The sequence below is a fragment of the Pangasianodon hypophthalmus genome, chromosome 10, assembly GCF_027358585.1.
Source record: "Pangasianodon hypophthalmus isolate fPanHyp1 chromosome 10, fPanHyp1.pri, whole genome shotgun sequence".
Lineage (NCBI taxonomy): Eukaryota > Metazoa > Chordata > Actinopteri > Siluriformes > Pangasiidae > Pangasianodon > Pangasianodon hypophthalmus.
In genome coordinates, this window is record NC_069719.1 from 8986104 (window position 1) to 9002174 (window position 16071).

Sequence of the window (16071 nt, forward strand, 5' to 3'; positions counted from 1 at the left end):
GCCAAAGCTGCTGAAGGAGGGTCTGTCTGGGCCACACGAATGAGAGTTTCCCAGCATTCAATGGCATATTCAGAAGAGAGAAAACAGTCCAGATGACCAAGCGAGACTGTTAGTTGTGAACGCTGATCCCTAGCCATGTCTCCCAGGCCTGCCCTTCCCTATAGAGTAGTTGTAACAGCTGGCACAGCAGAAGCTGGAATAGTACTTGTTTGTGTGTGGGGTTAGGGTTAGTGTTTAATATTAGTTCATATTGAGTTATTCAGCGCGCGTTAAAAACTGTGAATATTCAAAGTGTTGTTTTAATACCCTATATTCGGAAATCTACTTCTTTGAATTATTTTGACTTTCTTTTTTTATTCTAATTAAATACTTTGGTTTTTTTTTTGTTACTTATCTAAGAGTTTATTTTTTTGTAATTTTTAAATATATTTGAGTATACTTTCTAAAGAAAATAATTCATTTAGTGACGTCAGAGGGGCCTATCTTCAACATTTCTGTAGGCATTTAGTTATTGAACCTGGTGCGCTATCCTAAAATTCTAATCACACGTAGGGGCGCTACATGGATTAAAAAAACTTACTGTTATTTAACAATAAAAGGCTTGTAATATTTGATAGTGAATTATTCTGTCAGGAAACATTTACTTAACATTAATGGAACGAGACTCCAGTGTCAGTACTTTACAACAATCAGAGCCAAAGCTGTAACTTTACGTTTTCCACCATGGGAAAGTGTAAGGACAGAGGATGTTATGCACTGTGAGTTCTCAATAACAAGCTTTGTGATTTCTCTGTAGCAAGCTATAAACTGATTTTTTTTTTTTTTTTTTTTTTTTTTTTTTTAAATCGCTTGTAGAGTCATGTTTCTGAACGGTACAGATGCACACTATAGACCAGATTATAATCAAATGGTGTAAGGAGACAGCTGGCTCGGCCTTGTGCCAACACTAGAGGGAGGAAGAGTGCCACCAGAAACATTGCTAGACCGACTTCTACCACCAGAGGAAGGCAGAGAACACCTTCTTACTTATCACTGGAAATCAGCTCCACCTGTGCCTAGGTCTATTTAAGGAGAGTTCTCCAATCATCCAGTGTTCAGTCTTTGGTCAGTCATGCTATGTGCTGGTGGCCCAATTCTCAGCTGGTAACTCTGGTAAGAATCTCATGGGCACATCTTGGTAATTTCTCTGGCTTCTCTAGCCAACTCTTGAGCTCCCTCAAGCTCTCAGTGTAAGTATATACATAAAGAAACATATTAGTTTCAGTCTGGGCTTTTAGTGGGCCTGAACTTTCAGTTAATTCTTGGGCATTTTAGCTTGCTCTGCAATTGGGTCTATCCCTGTCTCTGTGGGTGGCTTACTGGGTTGAGTTCTCACTTCTGATTACTGGAGACCTGGGTTCACACTCTGCATGAAATAACCTCACCATTACAAAGGAGTTGACCTAAAAGTACCGTGGCCCTGATTATTGATCTTGGGTATGTTTCATGGACAAGGATCTCAGTAAAGAGGAACAAAACCAGTGGTTATTTTAATTTGTTCCCCATCTGTATATACACACATTTTGTATTTTGAGAACAGCTCCATTTTTTTGTCCACTGTATGATGACTGAATTAGCAGCAGAAGAAGGGAGGATAGCCTCCCTGCAGTGTAGCCTGGCACTCTGACCTACATGTGTGTTTACCAGCTCAGATTCTGATCGGTCAATACTGAACCTAAGATAAATCAGAACGGAGCAAGTGCACAATAAGTGAGTGTTTTGGTGTATACAGCTGTTGGTGTGTGTGGTGTTTGGTTATTTTTATTTTTTTTTTATTTTTTTTTTACACCACACAGCACAAAACAATGAAGTGGTACAGAAAGCTATTTCTACACTTCTTGGTCATTGCTGCCACCAGTGCCTTTATTGTACACAAAGAGCTTTACGGCACCATGAGCCATAAGGAGTTTATGGAAGAACTAATTGCAGAGCTCTGTGGTGTGTCACAGAAAATAACACCAAAGCGGACCAGTGTTGACCATGTGCCAGTTCCAGGAGCTGAGCAGGCCTCAGATGGCACTGCTGGTCGCCGGATCTGTGTGCTTTGCAAAGCAAAGCATGGTAAGAGGCAGGACACTCCTTGGAAATGCCAGGCATGTGATGTTCACTTGTGTGTTCGGCTGAAAAGGAACTGTTTCCTAGAGTGGCACAAAGATGTATAGATGTATAGCTGTATAGCTGTTCAATTCTGTGGGCTTCAAATAGTGGGCTTTTACTATATTCTAAATAAACTACAAACAAAAAATATATAAATTTCTTTTGTTCTCACATTCTTTTTCATAGCACTTCCCTCTCAGCCACATTCCTGACTCAACGGCTCATTATGCAGGTCATTATGTGGGTTTTTGTCTTCTTAGGTGTCAATCACATTATTATTCGTGATCATTCATGCCCTCTTGCATATGCCCTTTCGAAACAAAGTGTCTTAGAAAATTTAAATAAGTATATTGTTTACTGTGAATGAGTGAACAAGATGATTATCACATCATTTTGATGCAAAAAATCTAGGCTACAAGATCCAGTCCTCGAAAGTCTTGTGAACCAATGTTCTGTATATGTTTTATGGCCTTATTTCAGTGACTTAATTTTAGTTTTTCACTAACCACGCATAAACGCTGTTTTCTCAAACACAATCATGTATAAACATGCTGCTCATATTATTGTAGCCCAGTTTGTGCTGATTACAGTCTTATCAGACTTTAGCCATTAATATATTTAAAAGCAACTGAAAAAAGCACAAATGTCAGGGCATGTCAAAATTTGTCCAGGGCCCCAAAACACCCTCAGACCCCAGAGGGTTAAACCCTAAACTTGTTTTGATGTAATGTTTTATCAGTTGTGATACATGTGCAAAACAAGCTAGTACCTGTTCTTGTCACAAATGACCTCTTTTAAGAATGCATCATGGGTCCTAACATGGTGCGCTCTGCTTACATGTCATTTTTTTCTCATTTTTCCATGTGCTTTTGTGTGCGAGCAGAGGCCATCCACACTGGATCCACGCCTTCTAAAATAATATCAACAAATCTTTGACTAAGGTGTGTTAAACAACATGTCAAACATTCAGCTTGTTCAGTGTGTTGAGTGCAGGATGTTTAGTCACTCTTCCTCCGTCGTTAGTAATAGCTTTATTTGTGATAAATGCATGTTAGTTAGGTTACTGACGGAGAAGATTGCAGCATTAGAGGTGCGCATCCAGATTCTAGAGAAAGTTAGTGAGAGCAGCGTAGTTTCTGTAGGGGAAAGTCTGGATGCCTTAGGCGGAGATAGTAACCCCCAACTCCGGCATTAGAGTCCTCACAGCGGGGCAAATGGGTGACGACTCGGCGGCATAATCGCAAAGCTAACGCTAAGGCTCGCCCACGGGAGCACTACGCCTCTCCACTTCACATATCCAACAGGTTTGCTCTCCTCAGTGAAGCGCCCGCTGAGAAACCTGAAAGAGCTCTGGTTATAGGTGACTATCTTGCGGCACGCGAAATTAGCTAGGCCTTTAGGGGCACCAGCAGCTTTAGTTAGGTGTATACCGGGAGCCAGGGCGCCGGACGTAGCAGGTAATCTTAGGGTCTTAGGCAAGCACAGGTTTTGAAAGATAGTTATTCATGTAGGAGCTAATGATATACTCCTTCGTTAGTCTGAGGTTACTAAGAGTAATATGGTAGAGATGTGTAAATTAGCAAAGGTGATGTCCGATACTGTAATATGCTCTGGCCCCATCCCAATGCGGGGTGGCGATGTAGCTTACAGCAGGTTATGGTCGCTGAACTGCTGGATGTCCAGGTGGTGCTCCGAAATCAATGGGCTTTATAGATAATTCGACTAACTTTGAGGGCAAGACTGGCCTTTTAGGGCCGGACGGTGAAGGTGCTGCTCTCATTTCTTGCAGCATAGCACATAGTTTCAAATTATAGACATACTCAGTTTTTTTTTTTTAGTAACCTAATTTACATAAATTAAATCAAACCGAATGCGTAGCCAGCACCATTGATCTGAAGCTAGGACTGTTGTGTAGTAGATCTGATGTCTAAAGCGCTTATTGTTAATGAAACCCTTACTGATCAGGAGTTTGATGTATGGTGTTTAACAGAAACGTGGATTAAACCAAACTAGTTTGTAGCATTTAAATGAAGCTAGTCCTCCCGGGTACAGTTACATACATCAGCCCCGTCTAACTGGCAAAGGAGGAGGCATCGCAGTCATCTATAATGATAATCTAGGCATCACACACACACCTAGTTATAAATTCAACACACATGAAGTTCTTTATACTAACATAACACTGTAGCCACTAAAAATAAGTCTACTCAGGTGATTCCAGTAGTTATTACTTACAGACCCCCAGGGCCATATTCAGAGTTCCTACGTGAATTTGCGAATTTCGTCTCAAACCTGGTTGTTTCTTTAGACAAAGCATTAATTGTTGGAGGCTTTAATATTCATTTTGATAATCCAGATGACCCTCTAAGAACAGCAGTTGTGTCCATTCTTGATTCAGTACCGGTTAATCAGAATGTAATAGGACCCACCCATAGTGGTGGTCACACTCTTGATTTAATACTAACATTCAGATTAAATATAGAAAATATAGTCCCATTTCCACCGTCTGAAACTATCTCAGATCATTACCTCATCTCATTTAAAATGTGTCTTAATCATAATATATGCACCTTGCCACGTCACCGTGTCAAACGTACTTTCATGTCAACAACTGCAGTTTTATCAGTAATCTCCCAGATTTATCAACCATGATTGGATCACCGTCTGATCCCGAAGACCTTGACAAGGCAACTGAATGCTTAGAATCAAAGTTCTGCAACTCGCTAGATAAGGTAGCTCCACTTAAAAGAAAAATAATTAGGGAGAAAAAGCTAGCACCCTGGTATAGCGATCACACACGAACTTTAAAACAGACCACTTGAAAACTAGAATGTAAATGGCGTCAAACTAAATCGGTAGTATTTCAAATAGCATGGAAGGAGAGCCTTTTGAGCTATAGGAAAGCTCTTGGAAACAATAGAAACACGCACACAATCATTATATAGCAGTGATGACTTCATGAATTTTTTCAATGGTAAAATTGAAAATATCAGGCAAAAAATTCAGACTATTAATTTAAAACCAGACAGTTTTATAACTAACCCTGTAGATGATAATATAATATCAGATCAACAATTACAATGTTTTACTCCCCTTGAAGAGTGAACTAATTTCACTAATTTCATCATTAAAATCATCAACCTGTTTACTAGATCCTTTACCTACTTTTCTTCAAACAGATAATTCCTGAAATAATCAAACCTCTTTTAAAGATAATCTTCCCTTAGCATTGGCTATGTTCCTAAATTTTTTTTAAACTAGCCCTTGATTAAAAAAACCTATATATAATATAAACCTAATATAATAACTCTGGATGGCCTTTCTGTTTCATCATGTGCAGCAGTAAAACATCTTGGTGCGATTATCGACTCTAGTCTTTCTTTTGAAGATCTTAGATCAAAAGGTGCAGGCTATTTGTTGGTACCTTGAATAGTGCAGGCTACAGCTGTGAGTAGAGCTTTCTCTTACAAAGCCCCACAGTTATGGAAGAGCCTTCCACTTAGTCGATGGTGGAGTGGCTGGCTGCCTTATGTCCCAGGGTGCCCTCATGTCTGTGTTAGCTTCTGGCTCTCCCTTTTAGTTATGCTGTCATAGCTAGTCTTGCCAGAGTCCTTGCTTGCACTCTGCACACAAAGTACATTGTCCTTGACCATTAGAGGACAAAAGCTTACCTAACAGTCTCTCCCTCTCTCTCTCCCTCCCTCACTCTCTGTCGAGCTCTGTTGACCCCTTCTGCTCCCCAGACCTTCCTGACTCATGGTTGGAGCCCTACTTCTGGTTGGAGTTCTCATCGGTTGAGTTCACTCGCTGCTGCTGGGGATGGCCCGATATGGACGGCCTGAAGAACCATTTGGATTGCTGGGAATGGTGCCACCTGGGGGCTGTGGAGATGGCTTGGCGATCACATATGGCGAGCTGTACTATAATGGCTTGGGACTGCGATTGCTGTAGTGGCTTTGGGGCTGCAGTTGCCACAAGCACCTTCATACTCAGGACTCTATCATTGGACCAACCGGACTTCTTGCAAAAACTGTGATGAATTTACTGGTTGCACAATTGCACTATTTGTCCATATAGTGCACAATAATAGAAGAGATTTAGTTATAATTGCACTATCCATTGCACCCAGATGAGGATGGGTTCCCTTTCGAGCCTGGTTCCTCTCAAGGTTTCTTCCTCATATTGTCTCAGGGAGTTTTTCCTTGCCACATACATTCACATTTACAATATATTTTTTGTGAATCCATGTATTTCTGTAAAGCTGCTTTGTGACAATGTCCATTGTTAAAAGCGTTATACAAATAAAATTGAATTGAAGTATGGAGCTCATAGTGTTCACTCCCACCTATGGCACTTCAGACTTTGGAAGATTCAGCCAAAATAAATTTTCTGCCATTAAAACAGTTCCTGAGAGTGGCTCTTTCACAGTGACAGATGTGGATTATAATGACAGCTCTGTGTATTTCTGTGCTGTGAGTGAACAGTGTTTTAACCACAGGGCAGAGCTGTACAAAAACACTGTGTGTGATTCAGGAAAAAAAAAAATAGACACCTAAAGAGGGCAGTATGGCACAACAAATCTGCAGCCTCTCAGTATAAAATCAAAAATTTTTACCAAGGATACACTTATTTTTAACTTACAAACACAGAAATATAGAATAAATTCAGCTTACTGATTGTGAAACACTATTTTCATGAGTCACTGTTTGATTTACATTTCTGGAATGAAGAATCATTATACATAAATCTCAATCTTTAAAGTCTAAAACAGAGGAACACAATGTATTCATCTCACAGAGCATAAATATGGTCATTGTAGTAGAAGTACTGGCAGTAACACTTTACTTAAAATCTGCACAGACACAGAGATAACCATTGTGTAGAACCCTGGCATGTTTGGGTGGGAAGGAGGACTCAGGTGACGTTTAAAGCTTTGTGCTCCTTTTATTTTAATTTATTCGGCAAGAGATTTCAATATTTCAGCATTCACTCGTGGACACACATGTGCGCGCACCAGTCAGTTGGTAGGTCACATTAGAAAATTAACCTGCACTTTCTGACCAGAGAAAATATAGCTTTTAACAGTGCTGTAGTATAAGAGAGAAGCTATTAATAAATACTTTGACAACTGTTAGAACACCTGATAATATAACGTTGTATATTACATCATAAAATCTCTAACATATTAGTGGTACCTTGACATTTCCTTTATGATGTTGTGATAGTGTGATAGCGTGATAATGTATGTTGGATGTAACGTCATATTTAGCATATTTCGTTTACCCAGAAATGTTGGCTTCTGGAGTCATTAATTTCAATCATTACTTTTCATTTAAAAGCTGATATTTATTTCATGTTCTCACAAATACATTGTTTGTGGTTTCATGCAGTTTCTTCCAGTCAATATAAATAACGGCCACTTGTCCACATTATTATAAGTACAAGATTTTATAAAATGTACTCCCAAAATTGAATGCACTCCTTCATTTTATACACTTGATTGCTCTCTTTTTCTCTTCACAGGTTCTGCTGTTTGTTCTGTAGTCCAGAATCCTCCTGATCTCATAAAATATCAAGACGAGTTTGCTGAGATCAAATGTGCACACACTGTACGGAGCTATGAACACATACTGTGGTACAAACACAGCCCGGACACAGGATTTACACTCATGGGATACCTTAATATACTTGATCCAAAGTCAGAGGCAGAATTTGAAACAAAGATCAAACTGAGTGGTGATGGGAGAAATGACGGCTCTTTGACCATAAACAGTCTTTCAGTGAACGACAGCGCTGTGTATTTCTGTGCAGCTTATTACACAGTGCTGTAGATCAGCTCACTTAATTACAAAAACCTTCATCTGATCCACGTTACCCCCAAACCAGAACACCTGCAGCTGTGGGCTGGATTTGATTTGGTGCCAATAAACCACACACAGACGCTCAGTACTTAGGTCAATATATTTATTTGTATTTTATACACAGTAATCACCTTAGCAGCCTGATTTAGTTTAAAAAATACTTAAAAAAAAAAAAAAAAATCACTTCTTAAATATTGTATACATTAATACAGTATGTGACTGATGTATTTTTACGCTGTCTCTGTGGGTGGAGTTATGATGTCACGTTACATCACTGACTAGGATCTGAATAATCTTACACAGTCTTAGTTCAGTCTGTAGCCTCGTTAACAGGAGTCACCATGATCAGAGTTCTAATCTTTTTTTCAGTCATTCTACTGGATTCAAGGTAACTAAAAAAAAAGCTCTGCAAAGCACCTGCATGATTATCAGTGTAATAATATAACAATTTCTTAGTTATTCACAGGAGTTGCAGGGGCAAATGATGTCTCTCAGTCCAATATAATCTGGGCTAAAATGGGCCAATCAGCCACAATAAACTGCTCCCAAGAGTGCATCTTATACACTGATGTACTGGTTCCGTCAGTATCATGGAGAGAGTATGGAGCTCATAGTGCTCACTAATGCCTATGGCACTCCAGACTTTGGAAAGTTCAACCAAAGTAAATTTTCAGCCATTGAAACAGTTGCTGAGAATGGCTCTTTCACAGTGAAGGATGTGGATTATAATGACAGAGCTGTGTATTTCTGTGCCGTGAGTGAACACCGTGTTATCGCCATAAGGCAGAGCTGTACAAAAACACACTGTGTGTCTCAAGAAGAACTGGAGATGCCCAAAGAGGGCAGTATGACACAACAAATCATTCTCTCAAGGAGCCATAAAGAGTTTGATTTATATTTCCTGAATGTAGAGTCTTGCAGGATTTTGGATGTCTTATCTTTTGTCATTTACCTACAAAAGGGCTAATATGTGTTGGCACTCTCAAAGATACTGCACATTATTTCTGTTTTCAAGTACTTTGTTTTCATCAGCATTCCTGAGGTAACATTTTACTGTACATCATGCAGTGCAATAGAGCCATTGTTCTCCGAGTGGGGTCCAGGAACAACATGAAGCACATCTAAAGGTTCTGTGATTTTAATTTTTTTAAATTCTGTTACAGTGGTAGAAATCACCAGCATTATCAAAGTTAATATATTTATTACTGACTTGTATATTTTTTTCTATTTGACCTGAATTAAACAGGTTTAATCCAAATTTCAATAAAACACATTTAGCTAGAAGCTCAATATCTGAAAAACAGTATTATGTTTGCAAAATAGTTCTGTGCTGATGGAGTCAGTAGTTGTAGATTTTTTTAAAAGGTAAATGCATCCTTGGCTGTAAAAGGTTTGCACTAGAGGGAGCCCATTGATTACAACTGGCAAAGTAACATATTACTGGTACACGACAGAATGAAGAAAAAAGAGGAGTGACGCACTTGTGTTGCCTCTTATCTTAATGCAAAGGAAACACACACATCACAAAAAGCCAACATGATCAGTGTTCTCGTCATCATATTTTCTTCCACACTCTTGTGTTTTGCAGGTACAGTAAATACACTGAATGTGTAATATTCTATAAAATGTAGAACTAACAATGTCAAGCTTGATTGTTTTTTTTCTCTCCACAGGTTCTGCTGTTTGTTCTGTAGTCCAAAATCCTGCTGATCTCATAAAATATCAAGATGAGTTTGCTGAGATCAAATGTAAACACACTGTACGGAGCTATGAACGCATACTGTGGTACAGACACAGCCAGGACACAGGATTTACATTCTTGGGATACCTTTCAGATACTTTTGCAAAACCAGAGGAAGAATTTGTAACCAAAATCAAGTTGAGTGGTGATGGGAGCAAAGACGGCTCTTTGACCATAAACAGTCTTTCAGTGAACGATAGCGCTGTGTATTTCTGTGCAGCTTATTACACAGTGCTGTAGATCAGCTCACTTAATTACAAAAACCTTCATCTGATCCACGTTACCCCCAAACCAGAACACCTGCAGCTGTGGGCTGGATTTGATTTAGTGCCAATAAACCACACAAAGATGCTCAGTATTTAGGTCAATATATTTATTTGTATTTTATACACAGTAATCACCTTAGGATCACCTGATTTAGTTAAAAAAACAAACATTATTTTATTTGTTTCTCTTAATAACAGATGTAAAAGAATCGTTTCCTAAATATTGTATACAGTAATACAGTATGTGAATGATGTATTTTTACAGCGTCTCTGTGGGTGGAGTTATGATGTCACATCTTACATCACTGACTGAATCTGAATAATCTCACACAGTCTTAGTTCAGTCTGTAGCCTCGTTAACAAGATTCACCATGATCAGAGTTCTAGTCTTTTTTCAGACACTGTACTGGATTCAAGGTAACTAAAAAAACACTGCAAAGCACCTGCATGATTATCAGTGTAATAATATAACTGTACATGCCTATTAAACAAAATGAGACAATAAACAATTACTTATTTATTCACAGGAGTTGCAGGGGTGAATGATGTCTCTCAGCCCAATATAATCTGGGCTAAAATGGGCCAATCAGCCACAATAAACTGCTCGCACACCGAGGGTGCAAATTATAATCTGATGTACTGGTTCCGTCAGTATCATGGAGAGAGTATGGCGCTCATAATGCTCACTAATGCCTATGGCACTCCAGACTTTGGAAAGTTCAACCAAAGTAAATTTTCATACATATATACAGAATATGGCCAGTGTAGTAGAAGTAATCCCATGTGAATTCTTACAAAATTGCTGATATTATAATCATGAGGTACATACTCATGATTATATGATTTGTTTTCTCTTGTACAGTTTGGTACCTCACCAAAAGGTGGCACTTTTGTGTCTGAACTGACTCTAAAGTGTGATGACATATTTAATTGTTTCTTCTAGACAGTGTAATGATTTAAATTTCAGTTGTATTGCTTTTGTTACTGCTACTGTCAAACTGATTCAGGAATGAATAAACTCCTATTAGATGAAAACATTGATTGTGAAACCTTGATTTATTCTGCATGATAGGGAATGGAGACAGTAAAGGCATACTGATCATTAAATCCCCAACACCTAAAGACAGTGCAGAATATTTCTGTGCAGCATTTCCACAGTGTCTCCTCATCCCCTTCATTTTTATTAAGAGAAAAAAACATGACTGTAATTTGCTATGCATTTTTACATGTTAATGTATTTTGTATCAGGCTAAACTCCAGTTACAGTGGTGCAAATTACGGAATGGCGTTAACAAAGTTATTATATTCATTACTGGCTTCTTATAGATATTTATCTATTTGGCCTGTGAATAACTTCTAATAATGTAGCACACCCCGCTCGACAGCTTTCGGAGGTGGCAGGTCTACCGGTAGGTCTATTGGCTGTATACTTCCTAGAGGCGTAAATCCTAACATAGGGCCGGTCTGTCCCCTCTAACTCCATCAGACCTTCTCCAATGTCTATTTGAGTTAACAATGCACTCTCCTCACTGGATTCGAACAGCACTCCTGGTTCCACGTGTTCCATGTCAACTGGAACTTCGCACATCACGAGTCACCTGACCTGGTGGTACGACAACATCTCTAGGACTTACTGTGACAGCAGCTCCTGGGTTCACATAAGGTTGTTCCTGAATGAAGCTCACTATCGCGTTGGCTTGGTCACCTTTGATGTCCAGGGCCGTCTTTGAGTTCTTTGTTCCGCAAATGCACACAGACCACGCTCAGTGTCCTCCTTCCCCCTTAACTCCTCTACGACATTAAATCCCAGTAATGGCCGCTCTAATGGCATCTTCCCGACGAGGAAAGGCACTTGGATAGCCAAACTTGGATCATCATTACCGAGCAGGATCACTGTCAATTCTACCCATCCCTCGAATTTGTTTTGGCATAATAGACAAACAAATAGATACAAATAAAAAATAAACTAGACAAGAAGAGAGGTATTCCAGAAGGTAATATATACAATGGTTAGTGCAAAATATTGTAGTGCACGCTGGAGCAAATTAAACAAGAACAACAGTGCAGAATACAGTATACATAGTGTTGTTGTACACTCTATGAATGTATATCAGGATATATGAATAATAAACATAAGTGTAACAGTATAAGATTTGTGTAAACATTTGAGGGATGTTCACAGATTAGTGCAAATATGCGGTGTGGTGTGTGCGTGTGTATTATTGCACTTGTAGACCTGAGACATTGATTTATTGTTCGATAATGCTTGGGAGCAGAAGGAAGGAAGGAGGAGGATTTATGCATTTGACTGCCTGTGGAAAGAAACTGTTCTTTAATCTGTTAGTCCTCGTTTTGATTGTTCTTTATCTTTTCCCAGAGGACAGAGGGGAAAACAGGTGATGTCCAGGGTGAGTGGGGTCCATTATGATACAACTGGCTTTCTTTCTGAGACGGCCAGTGTAAATGTCTTTGAGGGGAGGTAGTGTTGTGCCAGTGATGTGCTCGGCCACCCTCACCACCATGTACTCATTTATTTACTCTTCTAGTTGCAATCGATTATACTAACTTGTGCTCCTGTGTCTAATAGAGCTGTTACTGCAAAACCATGAATGTGGCACTTGAGAATGGCTTTCTTTCCAATGAGCTGGGCGACTTGGTCACAAGGACATTGTCTTTGATGCACCGAATCAGATGTTCTACCCATTGGAGCTTCTTTCTCCTTAGGCTGGGGCTGTGGTTGCTCGGTCACTGTTCGCCCCTCTTCAGTGCCCGCTGGTCATTTCCGACACCCTTTCCTTTCTTAGACAGCCCACTGCACGATGTCAGTTTTTGTAAGAGCTTCAATTTGTGCACTCAACCTGTGAATTGTCTCAGTTTGGTCATTTTGTTTACCTCGGCTGGACTCACACTGGGCACTGAGGGCATTCCAAATTCTCGGGCGTGAAGCTTGTCCCAACCGACGTTGTCTTTCACTCTCGTCACTGGCTATCTGGGTTACTTGGCGGAGAAGTGCTTCATATGTCACCAGTCGGTTCATAAGCAGGGGTTTCAATTTGGTGCGAAACTGATCGTACTTTGCGGCCATGCCCTGATAAATCGTTCTCAGAAACACATTTTGAATTGTTTGTTCATCATACTCCAGGTCTGTGATGGCTTGTTTGGACAGGAAAATGAGTTTTTGTTTCAGTTCATTCAGTCTATACAGGAACTGTTGCGGAGTCTCATTGTCATTCTGTTTACCGCACATTAACTCCTGGAAGAGCTCAGAGCTACTTCTATTATTCAGGTGCGACTGCAGGAAACTCTTTAACTCTGGGATGGACAGTCCCTCCTTGTTTACTAACATGTCCTTAAAGTTTCCTGGCTTAATGACTCTCAAGACCCCTCTGATGATGCCATTTTCACTGTGGTTGGCTGCTAGTCCCTTATCTATCTGCTTAGTTACACTTCTGTAGCTTATATCAGAGGTACTGTCACCAATCTGCCCACCCAGAATTTTGAACTCTGTGCTGAAATGGCAGTAGTTGAAGAACACGGAGTGAGATCATAGTTTCCCTTTTCCCACCACTGGACTCATCAGCTACATTCACAGGTAAGCTAATGCTAGTTTTGGGAGTTTCTGAGTTACGTTGGTTCCTATCAGTCTTGTATTGTGTGAGTTTTCGGCCTAACTCTTCGTAGCAGTCTACCAATCAATTATACTCCATCTGCGGTGTGTGTGTTTTAGTGGTAAGTGTCAGTTGTTGCTGTGGTGTAAGTGATTCAGTGTTTTGCAAAGCAGGCTTTACATTACACTTCTGGATTAATGCATCAACATTGTCTTTCAACAGTAACAACCGAGACAATCCCCCATCTTCTAACTCAAGAAGAGAGTCACTAGTCATGTAATCAGCAATGAACTCAAAGCAACACTCCTCATCAGTCAAATCCAACCTGTGCGTTCCTGGGTCTGCAGCTGGATCCAGACAATTCACGAGGCTGAGCAGTTCGTCATGGGTGAGTTGAAGTCTTTTCTTGATTTCGCAAACTGTTGCTTTTCTCTCAGTAGAGGCCATCTCGTCGACGCTCCCGCTGCTGATGGGTTCACACTTAGCTCACGCTGCACTACTCCTCCTCAGCCAGGAAACTCTTTCACTGCCGCACCTTGGTTCTCCTGCTGCCGCTGAGCCGCCCTTAGTGGTCCTTGCGCTGATCACCCGTCACTCGGCCATTCTGTGGCTCACTTGCATTGGATCTGCGTACCAGCAGGTGGCGCTAGATCCCGGAGGAGGCCCCAAAATCTGTAGCACACCCGCTGTCCAGTAGGCAGTGCTGCAGTAAAATCTGTTTGAATAAACAAAGAGACAGACATGGTTGTGCTGCTTTCAGGAACGGAGTCGCTCTTGTAATGGCCTCCTCTACGCGACTCACCGTTAAAGACACAGTCTCTGTTCGGCACAGCCTCTCCCCCTACTGTCCACTAAGGGTATTACACATCACCATTCAGCATAATAACAGTAATTGAAACAATATCATAAACACAATAAAATAATGAAATACATGAAAAATACAAATTATTCCTGTGACTACACAAACAGGGTGTCACAAACAATGCTAAGAAATGTGTTCTGTTTGTTTATTATTATTATTAGTATTATTATTATTATTATTAGTTTAAGTTAAGTAGTTACCTGGCTGCAGAAAGTTTGCACTAGAGGGAGCCCACTGATTAGAAATGGCAAGGCAACAATATTACTCTCACACCAAAGAAAAGGAGAAGTGACACAATTGTGTCTCTTAGCTTAATGCAGAGTAAAGTCTCACACACAGCACAAAGAGCAAGCATGTGTACTGTTCTCATCATATTTTCTGCCAAACTATTATATTCTACTGGTACACTTACTGGTAAATATATTCAGTGCATAAAAAATTAAAACTAATAATATCAGGCTTCATTTGTTAATTTTATATATTTCTTACCTGCTCTCTTTTTCTCTCCACAGGTTGTGCTGTTTGTCCAGAATCCTCCTGATCTCATATCGTTTCCAGACCAGTTTGCTGAAATCTAATGTGTACACACTGTAACTAACTATGACCATACTGTGGTATAAACAGGCAGGACACAGGATATAAATACACGGGAACATCAGTAATCTTTTTCCAAATGCAGAGGCAGCTTTTGAAAGGAAGATCAAGTTGATCATGCTACTCCAAACCAGAACACATGGAGCTGTGGACTGGATTTGATTTAGTGCCAGTAAACACTTTTAGGTACATCTCATAAATTTTTACACTTCCCACTTTATATATTATGGAAAACTAAAAGATTTTTTTCTCTTTTGCACATATCCCATCCGGAAGTAAAGTTAGGGCACTTTAAATTCTGGTTACCTCCGAAGTGAAAAGGAAGAAAATTGCATTTAAAGATTTCATTCCAGTTCCACTGAAAGATGCCTCGCCTACCTTTACTTTTACTTTTATACCCTAATCTACTTATAGAAAACCAACATTACTGCTATAATTTAAAGAAATATTTATGCTTTCTTAAATTACAAACTGCAAAATACTTTATTGGCAGAAAAACTAAATTTTGATCAAAATCTTAATTTTTGTGTTTTTTGAATGTTTTCCAGAATTCAGCCTGATTAACTTCCGATGGATTTTTTTTTTGTTTTACAGACCACCACGCGCACACACACACACACACACACATTATTTATTTATATATATATAAATATATATATATATATATATATATATATATATATATATATATATATATATATATAAATAGTGTGTGTGTGTGTGTGTGGTGGTCTGTAAAACAAAAAAATATATATATTATACACACACACACACACACACACACACACAGTGGATATAAAAAGTCTACACACCCCTGCTAAAATGCCAGGCTTCTGTGATGTTAAAAAAAAATGAGACCAAGATAAATATTTCAGAACTTTTTCCACCTTTAACGTGACCTAAAACCCATACAACTCAATTGAAAAACAAACTGAAATCTTTTAGGTTGGGCAAGTAAAAATAAAAAAACAAAATAATGTGGTTGCATAAGTGTGCACACCCT

The 16071-nt window shown here is 39.4% G+C and overlaps 1 long non-coding RNA gene across 1 annotated transcript; it reads left to right on the forward strand.

Moving 5' to 3' along the window:
* Positions 1 to 209: 209 nt before the first annotated feature.
* On the forward strand, positions 210 to 6460 carry LOC113544985 (uncharacterized). Its single transcript, XR_008302507.1, has 2 exons — positions 210 to 3077; positions 5880 to 6460. It is a non-coding gene; the product is annotated as an uncharacterized LOC113544985 (long non-coding RNA).
* Positions 6461 to 16071: the final 9611 nt, after the last annotated feature.